Source organism: Dipodomys merriami, unplaced genomic scaffold (assembly GCF_024711535.1).
Source record: "Dipodomys merriami isolate MVZ:Mamm:240054 unplaced genomic scaffold, mDipMer1.0.p SCAF_573, whole genome shotgun sequence".
In the NCBI taxonomy this organism is placed as follows: Eukaryota; Metazoa; Chordata; class Mammalia; order Rodentia; family Heteromyidae; genus Dipodomys; species Dipodomys merriami.
The window spans coordinates 101276-116409 of NW_027206150.1; positions in this window are offsets into that span (position 1 = coordinate 101276).

Genomic DNA, 15134 nt, shown 5'->3' on the forward strand with positions numbered 1-15134 from the left:
CTAGATTGCCTATGGGTCCGAGGATGCCCCACCCTAGGGCGATTGAAGCTGAGGCAGAGTTGCCATGACCTGAGTTCAAGCCCCATGTTGGCAAAATACAGAATAAATTAATTAATTATTTAACTAAATTAAAAAAAGAAATAAAACTCCCTTGTTTTGAATTTCTACCAGTTTTCTTTCCTATCCTGCGATTTGAACTCAAAGTCTTGGTAAATATGTACCAATGTGAGGGAAAGTGCATATTTGCCACTACTTGAGTTCAAACCCCATGCAAATCCAAAAATAAAAATTAAGTCACTGAACTCGGCAGGGAGAGTAGTTGTGGAGATGGGAGGGAAGGAATGGTATGGGGAAAACAAAGCAGGAGGCAACAAAGCTCAATAGGAAATGTACTCATTACCATGCTCATTTAAATGTAACCCCTCTGTACAACATTTTTACAATAAAAAATGAAAAAAAGTAGTGGTCAGACAAGTATTTTGGGGTTAAGAGAAAGGTGTCTGAAAGCTGTGCAAAATTCTACACTGCTTTTTTTAAATATTCAATACGTAACTGAATAAACAAAACTACTTCCATTAAAAGAATTAAGTCACTGTCTTGGAACTGGGGCCAGTATTTCCATCATTGCTGGGATTTGATCTCACCATCAAGGTAACTCTTTTGCATCATGGGTGAAGGCAAAGCTCACTGTCCTTGAGGATAAGAAATTCAGGCTAGAGTTGCCAGCTTCAGAATGAAGTCCCTGCAATGGAAAAATATTTCTATATATGTGTAATATATGATATATATTTACATATGTATGTTTATTATATATTATAATTTTTTATTATTGATTTTGTATTTATTTGATTTTTTACTTTTCATTTATTTATTGTTTACTATATTTAGTATTTTATACACATAATATTTAGTACATGTTTTACATGTAACATTAAAATTTATACACAATAATTTAGGACATTGACTGTTTTTTTCATTAATATTTTATTAAGTGTTGAAACATGATACATAATTAAATGGAAGCATTTGTCACAGTCTTCACATGTTTAGGATTTTCTCCCAAGTAGGAACTTTGTCTTCTTTATCTTTAGAACCTTCCTATATGAATTTCTTTAGATGATTTTTACTCAGAAGCCTTTTCTTGAGGATAGGCAAGTTGATGGATAAAATTGTAAGGGTGGGGCTAGAAATGTGGCTTAGTGATAGAGAGCTGGCTCAGCATGCATGAATGGTAAGGTTTGAATCCTCATTGCCACATACTCAGAAAAAGCCAGAAGCTGTGGAGTGGCTCAAGTGGTACAGCGCTAGGCTTGAGAAAAAGGAGCTCAGAGACAGTACCTAGGCCCTTAGTTCAAGCCACAGGTCTGGCAAAAACTGCAGGCCATTGCCTGTGGCTCACAACAGGAACCTTAGCTTCTCAGCAGGCTGAGATCTGAAGATCACAGTTCAAAGACAGCCTAGGCAAGGAAAACCTGTTAGACTCTTATCTCCAATGAATCACAAAAAGACCACATGAGGTGCTGTGGGTCGAGTGGTAGAGTGTTCCCCTTGAGCTGAATGGCTCAGCGACAGTGCCCAGGCTTGAGTTTGAGACACAAAACTGGAAAAAAGTGAGGGTTAAGCAAATTACTATTCCTATTTGTAAATTAGTAGAACATTCTCTGGAAAAAATGAATGTTCATGTACACCAGAATTGGAGTTAGAGCTCAAGGTTGAAGTGTAGCCCATCCATACCCATAGCCTCTCAGACTCTAGTATTATAAACTTGTGTCTGAAAGGTCCAATGTTGAAAGGCCTAATATGCTGCCCAAGACCTTTGTGATAAGCAGTTGACTTGTAATGCCAATGTTATTACAGTTCTGAACCTAGCAGAGCACCAGTAGCTCATGCCCATCACCCTAGCTCAGGAGCCTGAAGTCTGAGGATCACAGGATGAAGCCAGTCAGGGCTGGAACGTCTATGGCACTGACTTCTATTACTGATAGTTCAGATGTTCAAGAGCTTCCTGTGTTTCCCTTGGTAATGAGAAGTTACTTGCACTCTAAATGTTCTTAGCGTTCTTGAATTATAAAAGCAGACAAGAAACATCATTGAACAATCCTGGGTTCATATGAAATTCTCAGCTTCTAAGCCATAGCCCTTTTAGCAGGAAGAACTCCAGTGTAACAATATTTGAAGGCAGAAAACAGTTTCAAAAGCCAGACTACGTGAAGAGACCTAGGCCTACAGGATTAGGAGGCAGAATTTACACACTCAACAGGTAAGTGAGCTGCAAAACCACTTCATTCATTCCAGACACGGCCACCAATGAGGGGTAACCTAAAAGATTTGTCAGAGTTACGCAAGGATCAGGCTTTTATCTGCCTCTTCAAACAATGACTAATTATATTTCCTCCCTCAGGTGAAGGGAACCCCAGGCTACCTTTAGGTTAACAATAGAGAGCCTTGCTCTTTGGTCTTAGGGAGTGGTTTTTTTTTTTTTTTTTTTTTTTGTCAAAATACTGTACAGAGGGGTTACAGCTACATGGGCAAGATAGTGAGTACATTTCTTATCAAGCATTGCAGCTTCCTTCTTTGTTTACCCTTCCCATCCTCCTTCCCCCCAACCCAATCCCCCCCCAAGTTGAAAAGTTCGTTTTCAATGTGACAACGTGTACTTCTCATTGTTGCAACAGGTCCACCTGTATCCTTATTTAAAGGACTTGTTTTTCCCCTTCCTCTCCACAAATTATACTGACATCAAATACAGTGAAAGCAGGGGTTATACTGTGGGGGAGGGACATACAAAGCAACAAAGAAATAATCTTATAATTGCATTAGAAGCAAATATATGAAAGAAAACCAACATTTAAAATACATATCTTAGGGCTCACTTTCCTAACATCACCTTATCTGACCTTTTCTGCTTGACTCATACATATACTAGATATTGTAAATAAGGGAAATCCTGGGACCTATGTTTTTTGGGCCTGGCTTACTTCACTTAATATAATTTTTTCCAAGTCTTTCCATTTCCTAACAAATGGGGCAATATCATTCTTTCTGCTGGAGACATAGAATTCCATTGTGAATATATTCCCCATTTTCTTGATCCATTCATTTACTGAAGGGCATCTGGGTTGGTTCCAGATCTTAGCTATGGTAAATAAAGCTGTTATATGCTGACATAAAGGGGATACAAATAGGGAAAGAAGAAATAAAACTCTCCCTTTTTGCAGATGACATGATTTTGTATTTAAAGAATCCCATAGTCTCCACTCCCAATATATTCAAGCTTATTCAAAACTTTGGCAAAGTAGCAGGGCATTAAATTAACCCCCCATAATCAATGGCTTTTCTGTATGCCAACAATGAGAAAAGTGGGGTTGAAATTACGGAAGCAACTACATTTTTAATAGCCCCACAAAAAATAAAATACCTAGGATTTAATTTAATTAAAAAAGTGAAGGACCTCTATGATGTAAACTTTAAAATCTTGAAAAAGGAAATCAAAACTGAGCTTAGATAATGGGAAAAACTCCCATGCTCCTTGATTAGATCAAAACAGCTTGGTACTGGCCCAAGAACAGACCTCAGGACCAATGGAATAGAATTGAAAACCTAGAAATGAACCTATAGACCTATAGCCATCTAACCTTGATAAGGGAGCTAAAAAAATAGAATGGAAGAATGACAGCCTCTTCAGTAAATGGTGCTGGCAAAATTGGTTAACTACTTGTAGAAAATTAAAGCTAGATCCTTATATATTACCCTGTACAAGAATTAACTCCAAATGGAACAAAGACCTTGGAGTCAAAGCAGACACTCAGAAACATTACATGATGGAATAGGATGGAATAGGAGAAACCCTAGGTCTCCATGCTGCAGGCCGAAATTTTCTTAATAGAGACCCGGAAACACAACAAATCAAAGAAAGGTTGGACAAATGGGATTGTATGAAGTTGCAGAGCTTCTGCATGGCAAAGGACATAGTTCGCAAGATCAATATAAAGCCCACAGATTGGGAGAATATCTTCACTAGCCATACAACGGACAAGGGTCTCATACCTAAAATATTCTTGGAACTCAAAAAATCAAATCCCCCAACAACAAATCCTCAAAGAAACAACTGTCCATTAAATAAGTGGGCTAATGACTTAAAGAGAAACTTCTCTGAAGAACAAAGAAGGATGGCCAATAGACACATAAAGAAATGCTCAACCTTCCTAGCCATAAAAGAAATGCAAATCAAAACAACATTGACATACCACCTCACCCGAGTTAGAAGGGCAAAAATCAAGAACTCTAATAACAACAGATGCTGGAGTGGATGTGGACAGAAGGGAACCTTACTTCATTGTTGGTGGGAATGTAAACTTGTTCAACCACTTTGGAAAGTAGTATGGAGTTTCCTCAAATGACTCCACATAGAGCTCCCCTATGACCCAGCAGTCTCACTTTTGGGCATCTATCAAAATGTTTACAAACAAGACCACACTAAATCTACCAGCACAACTATGTTTATTGCAGCATTATTTACCATAAGTAAGATCAGGAGTGGGTTTTTTGACTATCCATCTGTCAGATTTGAAGGCACTTCTACCTTTGCCAGTCCATTCTCCTTCCTTCATTCTCCACATCATTAAGGCAAATTCCCAGTCCAAGGAGAGTCAGAGCCCTTTCTCTTCTGGCTCCAAGCACTTGAGTTAGAAACTGGCTCTGCCGTCTTGACTCTGGGGCCCTCGGCTCCCTGAGAAGTGGGAAAGATACAGTCTTCCTGTTCTGTGGTTGTGTGAAGACCATGTTGGTGTCCTGACACACTGCCTAAGACTTCATGACTGGGAAGTGTTCCATTCTTTCCTCCTGACATCCATGTCCAATTCTGGCTTTTTCTTGAATGTGCTACTGAGGAATCAAACCCAGGGCTTCTTGCATGCTAGACAGGCACTCTCTCACTAATCCAAATTCCCAGCCCCCTCATCTTTTTCTTAATGGTTGTTTTTACATAATTATGCTACCATTTTATGTCCCCAATTTTAATTTTCTGAATACTGGTTACTTCTAAGAAACCTGATTTTCTCTTCCCATGCTTGGTTTGTGCCCGTTCCTGCATTGGCCTCATAATAAAATGTAAATAAAAGCTGCTGAGGGTGACCTGCTTTAGGCAATTGGCTGCACAGATTGTTGTGTATGTCTGTTTGTTGCCACTCCTGGACCTTGAACTCAGGAGCTGCTTTACTTAAGGCTAGCCCTGCAACACTGGAGTCATATGGCTATACGTCTGGCTTTGTTGGCCCTGAAGTTGGACAGGGCTCTCAAGGACTTTTCTGCCTAGGGTGACTTTGACCATGATCCTCCTATCACATCCCTATAAGTACCAAGGAGGACTTTTGAGAGCCACTTGTGCCTAATCATTGGTCTTGTTGTTATTCTTGAACACACCAGTGAGTTCTCTATCCTCGGGTGAGATCTGGAGCCCACAGTTCGAATCCTGATCCTGCCACCTCCAAATGGCAGGAGATCCTAAGAAACTCATTCCTATCCATAGAATACCAATGGAATGTGCTGTATGTCATTATTGAATGGGAAGTTCTTAAATGATTCTAGGATAAAATTGTAAATAATTAGATTATAATACACTGATCAATTATAATTATTACTTTATGAAACATTTAAACAATCACATTCATTAAATGGAGGCATAATGAAATACCACAGAATTGTGTGTCACATAGTATAGAGGTGCCATTTTTTCTGCCAGGACTTTCTTTAGTTAATTTTTATATCCCATTTTCTGAATGTAATTTGGTATATGAAACTAGGATATATTATAAATCAATTATTCAAACAGTTTTTAATCAGAAATGTTTATAGTGAAATATAGAGATAAATCCAAGTTATATATATTTTGAAGACAGTGCTTGGTTAGTCCTCTTCTCATATTCCCCATTCCCTTCATGAGATTAATACACATTGTAAGGTAATGCTTAGAATGTTTTGGTGAGATAGGTTGACTTTAAACGAGTGAGTTACTCTATGCTGCATTTGTTTACTTTATCGTTTTCCTTAGGCATTATACTCAGGTTTAATCTCTGATGGGTGACAAATAAAGATATAAACATTTTTTAACAGTGGCTAAATTTAGACTGAGGAATCTAGATACAATGTAACTCATGCAGATAGGCCTTATAAGTCATGAGACCCTGGTATCAAAATGTTAACCAATGTTTACTGGTGTCATGCTTATGAGATTTTGTGAATTATAAACAGTGGTTATTAGAATGTTTTTGGAATCAAAATCATTTCCTAGGTTAGGAACAGAAGAGAGACATTATACACAGAACAAAATTTAAGGAGGCATTCAAAATTAGTTACCAAAATATACATCATGTAACACAATATTTTGAAAATACAAACTAAAGGGAATAATTTATGAAAAACATCAACATTTACAATAAATCCAGAATCACTATGACTGATTTTTTTCTTATCCCAGTTGCAATACAGATTACATAATGACTTTTCTCGTGATATCTTTAGTTAAGTCTTGATATTTAGCTGGAGAAGATATATTCTTTCATATATTCATTTGTCATATCAAAGAGGAAATGAATTTCATGCCTGAGTCAACATCCATAATAATGTTACAGATGTATCCTGCTACTTTGCCAAAGTTTCAAATCACCTTGAGTAACTGGGGTCTTTTTTTGGATCTAAATAAATAGGTATGCAATTTTGTCAGTACTAGAAAAATTTTGACCACCATTTGTTAAGCTATTATTTTCCAGAAACTACTTCTCTCTTTTCATGAGATTTTTAACTTCATTTATATCATGTGTTGATGTTCTCCTTTAGATTACCCACATTCAATCTTCTACAAAGTGTAATTTGGAATAGTTTAAAGTATATACACTCTTGTATACTGCTCAGATTCTATTAGTTGCATATTTTTTTTGTTAAATCAGTAGGAATTAGTTCTCAATATGGATAATATTGCACTTATTCATTGCTTTTCTGAATTTTTTAAGTATGCCTTGATTTTGTTATTTTATTCTTTTAAATATGTGCAGATCTCACTATGAATACAGTCACATTTGTTTTAAACAATTTGATCAATTCAAGGGGTTTGCTACATTAGGTACATCTAGATGAATTTAATTACAAATTAATGCAACCATATTTCTGAGACAGTTTCTTTATGTCTCTACTCCAAGTTAACATGTATTTGAGGTTTTTGTGCTTAAAAAAACTGGGGAAAACATGTTTTTGTTCCTGGCGGAGTTCTACTTTGTTGGTTGTTTTTCCAGTTGTGGTGACTTCAACATATGTGTTTATTTTATTTCAGTTGTTTTGTGTCAATGTTTTGTTTCATATAACAGAAATTACAAAAATAGTCAGTGATTTAGAACTTTCCAAATAGATTGTAAGAGAGACACTTGAAATTTTGTGACAACTAGGAATGGGCAGGTCTTCATAGTGGAGGGTTAGCAGAAAAACAGACATTGTTTGACATGATTTTAATTCTTCCTCCTCTTGTCTCATTATTTCCAATGGTATTACTTCAAAGACTTTAGTGGAAAGAAAATATTTTTGTCTGTATGAACTCAGAATTTTTGATTCAGTTGGGACACATTACATATTTATATTTCACTTTAACTCGGAAATCCTCTTTCCTTCATTTAAAATCACAGTTCTGAATTTATAATGCTAAAGTAGCATCTACTAATTTATACAAAATTGTCCAAACTATTTTCACTTCACACTACATGCAATATAGAGTGTAATAATAATAATGAGTAATATAGTATGTAATAATTGCCTTTGGGGAAAGTCAATTACAATGGTTTTGTGAGATACTGAGTAATAGTAACAGTTATGTTTGATTCTATTAAAAAATTCCAAGTTACACCTAAAAATTACTCACAGTTATAAATTAATGTTGAAAAATAACATTGTTTATTAGAAAAAGGCAGAAAGTTCAATAAGCTTCCTTTTTTAAACTTGTCTTGAATCTAGGCTTTGGTGGCTCATGCTGAAATCCTAGCTACCCAAAAGTCTGAGATCTGAGGATAGTGGTTCTAAGCCAGCCTGGGCATAAAAGTCTGTGAGACTCTTAGCGCCAATATATCTCTTGCAAAGTAGAAACGGCACTGTGTCTCAAGTGGTACAGTGTTATTCTTGCGCTGAAGAGCACAGCGACAGTGCCCAGGCCCAATGTTCAAGCGCCACAACATGCATAAAAAGTTGGCATGGATTTTTACTTTATTATTTCATGATTTTTTAATGTGAAAATACGTACAGAGGGTTTACAATTGCATGAACAAAGTAATGAGTACATTTCTTATCAAGCATTGTTGCCTCCTCCCTTGTATCTCCGTCCCATCCCTTCCCATCTCCCTTTCTGCCCCCTCGTCCCCCTGCGCCAAAATTGTAAAGTTTGATTTTCGACATAACGTCTTGTATATGTAATTGTTGCAATGGGTTCACATGAATCCCAATATGTTTTTTCCTTCCCCTCCCCAAATTATTTCAACATTAAATACTGTGAAAATAGAGGTTATTTCTTGGTGGAGGGACATAAAAACAACAAAGAAATCATCTTGTAAATATGGTAGAAAAAACAGCAAGAAAGAAATACCATTTGAGTCCTTATCTTGGTATTCATTTCACCTAAAATCAAATTGTTTGACAGTTTGTGTTTATCTCAAACATATACTAGTTATTGCAAATAAGGGAAACCATGGAAGCTATGTTTCTTTTGGCCTGGATTACTATATTTAATATAATTTTTTCCAACTCTTTCCATTTCCTAACAAATGGGGCAATGTCATTTTTTTTCTGATGGAAGCATAGAATTCCATTGTGTATATATACCACATTTTTTTTATTGTAAGAATACCGTACAGAGGAGTTACAATTACATGGACAAGAATACAAGTACATTTTTTATCAAGTGTTATTGCCACATTTTATCGATCCATTCATCTTCTGAGGGGCATCTGGATTGGTTCCATATCTTAGGTATGGCAAATAATACTGCAATAAACATAGTGGTGCTGGTAGAGATAGTATGGGTTTGTTTTTGATCATTTGGGTAAATGCCCCAAAGTGGGATTTCTGTGTCATAGGGGAGCTCTATATGGAGTCTTTTGATGAATCTCCATACTACTTTCCAACATGGTTTAACAAGATTACAGTCCCACCGAAATCTTGTCCAGCTTGTCTTGTCATTACAGTTCTACATTATAGCCATTCTAACTGGGGTTAGGTAGTATCTCAGTGTAGCTAGGAAGAATGAGCATTTCTTCATGTATCCATTGGCTACCCTTCCTTCCTCTTCAGAGAAGTTTCTCTTTAGTCTTTAGCCACTTATTTATTGGGCAGTTGCTTCTTTGAGGATTTGTTGTTGGGGGATTTAATTTTTCCAGTCCCAGGTATATTTTAGATATGAGACCCTTGTCCGTTGTATGGCTAGTGAACATCTTCTCCAAATCCTTAGGCTTTCTATTGATCTAGTTAGCTATGTGCTTTGCCATGAAGAAGCTCTGCAATTTCATGCAATTCCATTTGTCCAACCTTTCTTTGATCTGTTGTGTTTCTGGGTCTCTATTAAGAAAATTTCAGCCTGTGCCAAGGACACATATGTTATCTCCTTATTTGACCTGAAATGTTTTCAGGGTGTCTGCTTTGACTCTGAGGACTTTCTTTCATTTGGGATGGATTCCATTTTTTAATTTTTATTGATTTTATTGTGAAAATACTGCACAGAGTGGTTTCAATTACATGGGCAAGATAATTAGTACATTTCTTATCAAGCATTGTAGCCTCCTCCTTTGTTTCCCCTTCAGGGTGATATGTATGGATCTAGCTTTAATTTTCTACAAGTGATTAACCAATTTTGTCAGCACCATTTACAGTAGAAGGTCATACTTCCATTCTATTTCTTAGCTCCCTTATCGAAGATTAGGTGGCTATAGGTCTGTGGGTTCATTTCTGGGTTTTCAATTCTATTCCATTGGTCCTGAGGTATGTTCTTGTGCCAGTAGCAAACTGTTTTGATTACTATGGCTTTGTAGTAGAGTTTGAAATTTGGTATTGATATTCCTCTAGCACATTTTTCTTTCTGTTGAACATTTTTGCTCTTCAGAGTCTTTTATTGTTCCATACGAATTTTTCGAATTCCTCTTCTATTTTCTTGAGCAATGAGTTTGTAATATTGATAAGCATCACATTGAATTTGTAGCTATCCTAGGGAAGTTTTGCCATTGTCATGATTTGACTCCTCAAATCCAGAAGCATGAGATGTTTTTCTACTTTCTAAGTTCCGTTTTTATTTCCTTTTTCAGCTTTTGAGTTTGCATCATAAAGATCCCTCACCTATTTGATTAAGTTAATACCTAGGTATTTTATTTTTTATGGGCTATTATGAATGAAGTTGCTTTCCTGATTTCAGCCATGCTTTTCTCATTGTTGGCATACAAATATCCATTGATTTGGAGAGTTACTTTTTCCCTTGTTACTTTGCCAACGTTTTGAATCAGCATGAATAATTTTGGAGTGGAGTCGGTGGGATTATTTAAATACAACATCATGTTATCTGGATATAGGGAGAGTGTTACATCATCTTTCCATATTTGGATCCTTTTTAGGTTTGCATCTTGTCTTTTTCTGTAGCTAGGCATTCAAATACTAAATTGAAGAGAAATGGAGAGAGTGGACCTCCTTGTCTCGTTCCTGAGTTAAGAAGAAATGGCTTTACTTTTTCACCATTAAGTACAATGCTGGCTGTATGTTTGTCATATACAGCCTTTATTGTATTGAGGAATGTTGACTGGATTCATAGTTTTTACAGAGCTTTTATCACAAAGGGTGTTGAGTTCTAATTTTATTCGCTTGGATACTGTTTCTTGGCTGTTATTGTGGTTTGTTGGTTTTCTATGTGTAGGATACTTTTGTCTTTTGTAAGGCTGGTTTGGTGTAGATACATTGTTTCAATGTTTCTTTGCTATGGACACTTTTTATTCGACCTTCGGTTATGAAGGATAGTTTAGCTGGGTACAGTATTCTTGGTTTGTAGTTGTTTGCATTATTGCATGGCATACACCATTCCAGGCTCTTCTTGCTTTAATCGGCTCTGCTAAGAAATCTGGGATGATTCTAATTGGTTTCTGTTTATAGGTGATTGTTCTTTTCTCCTTGAGATCTTTAAGGCTCCTTTCCTTGGTCTGAATTGATCCTGTGCAGATTATAATGTGACAGTGGGATATCTTGTTCTGTCTGGTCTATTTGGGGTTCTATAAGTTTCTTATATCTGAATAGGCCTATCTTCTTGTATGTATGGGAAGTTCTCTGCTAGGTTTCTGTTAAATAAATTTTCTGGACCATTAACTTCTTTTTCTAGGTGCTCCTCTACACCCATTATCCTCAGATTAGGCCTTCTGATGGTGTCTTCCAAATGTTGAATAGATCTATCATATTTTTTGGATTTGTCTTGCATAGTTTTATGTTTTATCTCTATAATATATAGGCTGTCTTCAATCCCCGAGATTCAATCTTCTGCATTTTCTAACCTACGGTCACGACTTTCTACTTGGTTTTTCTATTTCTTTTTCTTCTAATTGGTCGGCTTTGATGGCTTCAAAATTTTTGTTGGAGCTTTGTTTTAGATCTTGTATGAACATCTTTACTTCCTTAATTTTGTGTTCAGTTTCTCAAATCACTTAGTTGATTGGTTATGCTTTCCCTGGACACCCATTCTTTCTGTAGGGCTCCATTCAGCATTCCATTTGTGGTCTCCCTGACTTCCTTCAGCATTCTCTTTATGGGTTCCATGAATGCCTCTATTGATCTTTGTCTAGTCTCATCTTGCTCTCAGAATTCCTGTATTACTCTTTGATTAGTTTCATCACGTTCACGCAATTCCATTAATTCTCTATTGCTGTGCTCCACCTGCTCATGCATTTCCTGTATTTATCTTTGACTTTTCTCCACCTGTAATTCCTGCATTAATCTTTAAGTAGCTTCCTAATGCTTACAAAATTCCTGTATTAATCTTTGGTTTGCCACCTCTCGCTCCCTATCACGCTCACACTGAGTCCTTTGCAAGTTCAATCATTTCATTCACAATGTTTACTAGTAGTATATGTATATGTTTTTATGGAGCTTCTCTGGATTATTCATTAAGAATTCTGTCACCTGATTAACATGAGTGGGAATTGAGATACTTGGACTTGCCATTATTATTGTGGTTTTCAGCTTTTTCTGCCCATTTGGTATGAGGGTAACACCAATTTTGTGCTAGAACACTATTTTAAGGCAAGCATCAGCCAGAGTCCTGTAGTTTCACAATGAAAATGGCTGCAGATACAGTCTAATTCAACAGATACAATCTATTCAACATCAAACAACTATGTATTATTGTGCTACAAACAACAAAAAAGGATTTGGCAAACCAGAAATTACTATTTTTAGGGAGAAATGTGGGGACAAATAGGACTAGAGGGATGTGGAAGGGTAAAAGGAGAGTAAATTTAACCAATTCCTAATCTCAGAGAAGAAAATTGATTGGACAGAATGACAGAAGAGAAATATAAAAAAAAAGAGGGGTGACGGTAGAAGACGGTGGAGGAGAAGCTGGAGGCTAAACAAGCTCCGCCATAGAAAGTAGTTTTAGAGTTCCAGTGAACAGTCCTAAGCCAGAAAATCACACCAAGTGTGCCAACACAGGTCAGAGAGATGGCCAGAAAGGGACAACTCAGGCTAGGAGACAGCTTTGAGCTCTTGCCAGCATCTGCCACCGCCACCGCGGCATCGGTGGTGGTGGCAGCTGCAGACGCTATACCTGAATCACAGAGAGTCCGGTAGGAAGGTCCAGACGCAACGGGTGAGTGGATTCTACTCAACACAAAAAAACAACCCACAAGGAGCAGACATCTTCATCCTGCAGTTCGAAGACCAGAGACGACCCAGGAACCAAGACTCGGCATGAGTAGAAGTCTGACGTCCTCACTATTTCGCAGGGAGCAGAGGAGAGAATGCCACCCCTCCCCCCCAGTACTGGAGGTCTCCATCTTGGATACGGACAAAGCTTGGCAGAGCTGCTAGCTCCAACTCAGGCCTGGGAATTAAACTAGTGTCATTTAGCAGGCCCCAAGAAATTAACCGTGTGACCTGCCAGACTCAGCTCCACCCAGGGAAAAGTCACCCAGCTTCAGTGCCAGCCCTAGGAGTGACTTTCTTCACTGGGTAATCAGACACAGAGGCTGCCCCTCCCTTTAGCAGCCTCGACAATCAATTGAAATTCCATAAACAGAAACCCTGAGAATGGCTCCAGGTTGGGCTCTGTGAGTGTCTCACAAACTAGCCCCTAAGGGAAAAGCTACTGTTTGCTGAAAGGCCTCAACTCTACCCAGAACCTAGCCTCATCACAGCATCTCCCTCTTTTGTGATAATCAAAGCAGATCTGCCTCCTATTGAACTATCCTGGGAGGAGGATTGCAAAATCCTGGGTGAAAGCAGAGCATTTTTCTGCCTGTTCAAACAAACTGACTTAAGAAACCAACCAAGCCACAGGACCACAAGCAGTCCAGAGACTACAACAAGAGGCTGGTTACTGACAGAAGGGAGACACAGGATTTTTCCCACCGCACCCAAAAAAATCAAAGAATTTTTTAAAATACTTCTTCTTCTTCTTCTTTTTGGTACCTTTTATTAAAAAAAAATTTTTTTGTTTTCTAAAAATTTTTAACTTTTTTGAAAAAAATGGTTTTCGAGTAATTTTTTTTCTCATAATTTTTATTTTAGGGATACATGTGTGTGTGCATTTTTCTTCCTTCTTTTTGTTTTCTTTCATCTTTTTTTGAATTATCTTTTTGTTTTTTATTTAGCTCTACTGAACTTCTGATCATTTTTTCTTCATTTCTTATCCTTTTCACCTTTTCTTCTCTTTCGTTCTTCTTTATGTGACTTAATTGTTGTCCTGCACATCCTCAGATAAAACCGTAGTTGACAATTAGACCATATCCCCCATTGTGTACACACTTAATCTACAAATTTATTACTCAATTCAAAAATCACTGAGACTTAAATTCCTTAATAGCAGTACTACCTCTTTATTCCTATATAATATTTTAAGCATTTTTACTTTTAAGTTTTTCACATCTCCTTTATATCGCTCCCCTTCTCTCATTATATTCACGTTCTTCTCTACATAGATTTTTTTTGCTTCTGCACAATATTATTAATTTTTACTTGACTATTTTTTCTGGTCACTTTTCCCTTTCTCTTTCTTCTTTTTTTTTCTCTCTCTAATTTCATCCTATCCAACCAATTTCCTGTTTGAGATTAGGAATTAGTTAACTCTCCCAGTGCCTTCCCACATCAGTCTATTCCTATTTTTAACCCACATCTCTCCCTAACCCTAATAATTTCTGTTTTTCCAAATTCTCCTTTCCAGTTCAAAGCCAATTAATATACAGTTGTTTGATGTTAAATAGATGTATCTGTTGAACTAGATTGTATCTGTAGACTATTGACTGTGCAAATTCAGACTTTGGTTGATGCTTGCCTTAAGAAAGTGTTCTACCACAAAACTGGTGCTATTTTCATCTCAAATGGGCAGAGTAAGCCAGAAAAACACAAGAAAATGGCAAGTCCGGGAATCTCAACTCCCACTCTTGATAATCAGGGGACAGAACAGATAATGAATAATCCAGAGGAGAGTTCCCAAATAGCTCTACAAAAACTGCTGGCAAACATGATAAATAAAAAGATTGAAAGCATACAAAGGACCCTGTATGAGTGTGATAGGGAGAGAGAGGAGGCAATACAAAGGTTTATACAGGAATATCATGAGCATGAGGAAGCTACTAAAAAAACCTGATACAGGAATTGTGTGAGCAGCTTGAGAATACTCAAAGAGAAGGCAGGAATGGCGTGAAAAGGCTGAGAATACTCAAAGAGAACTACAGGAATGGCATGTGCAGGAGCAGGAGGAAGCTAAGCAAACAGTAAGAGAGGAATTGAGAGAGCAGGATGAAAATACACAAAGATCATTAAAGGAATTCATGGGATCCATCAACAAAGAGCAAAGGAAGTCAGGGAGACCACAAAGGGAATGCTGAATGGAACCCAACAAAAGGAATGGGAGTCCAAGG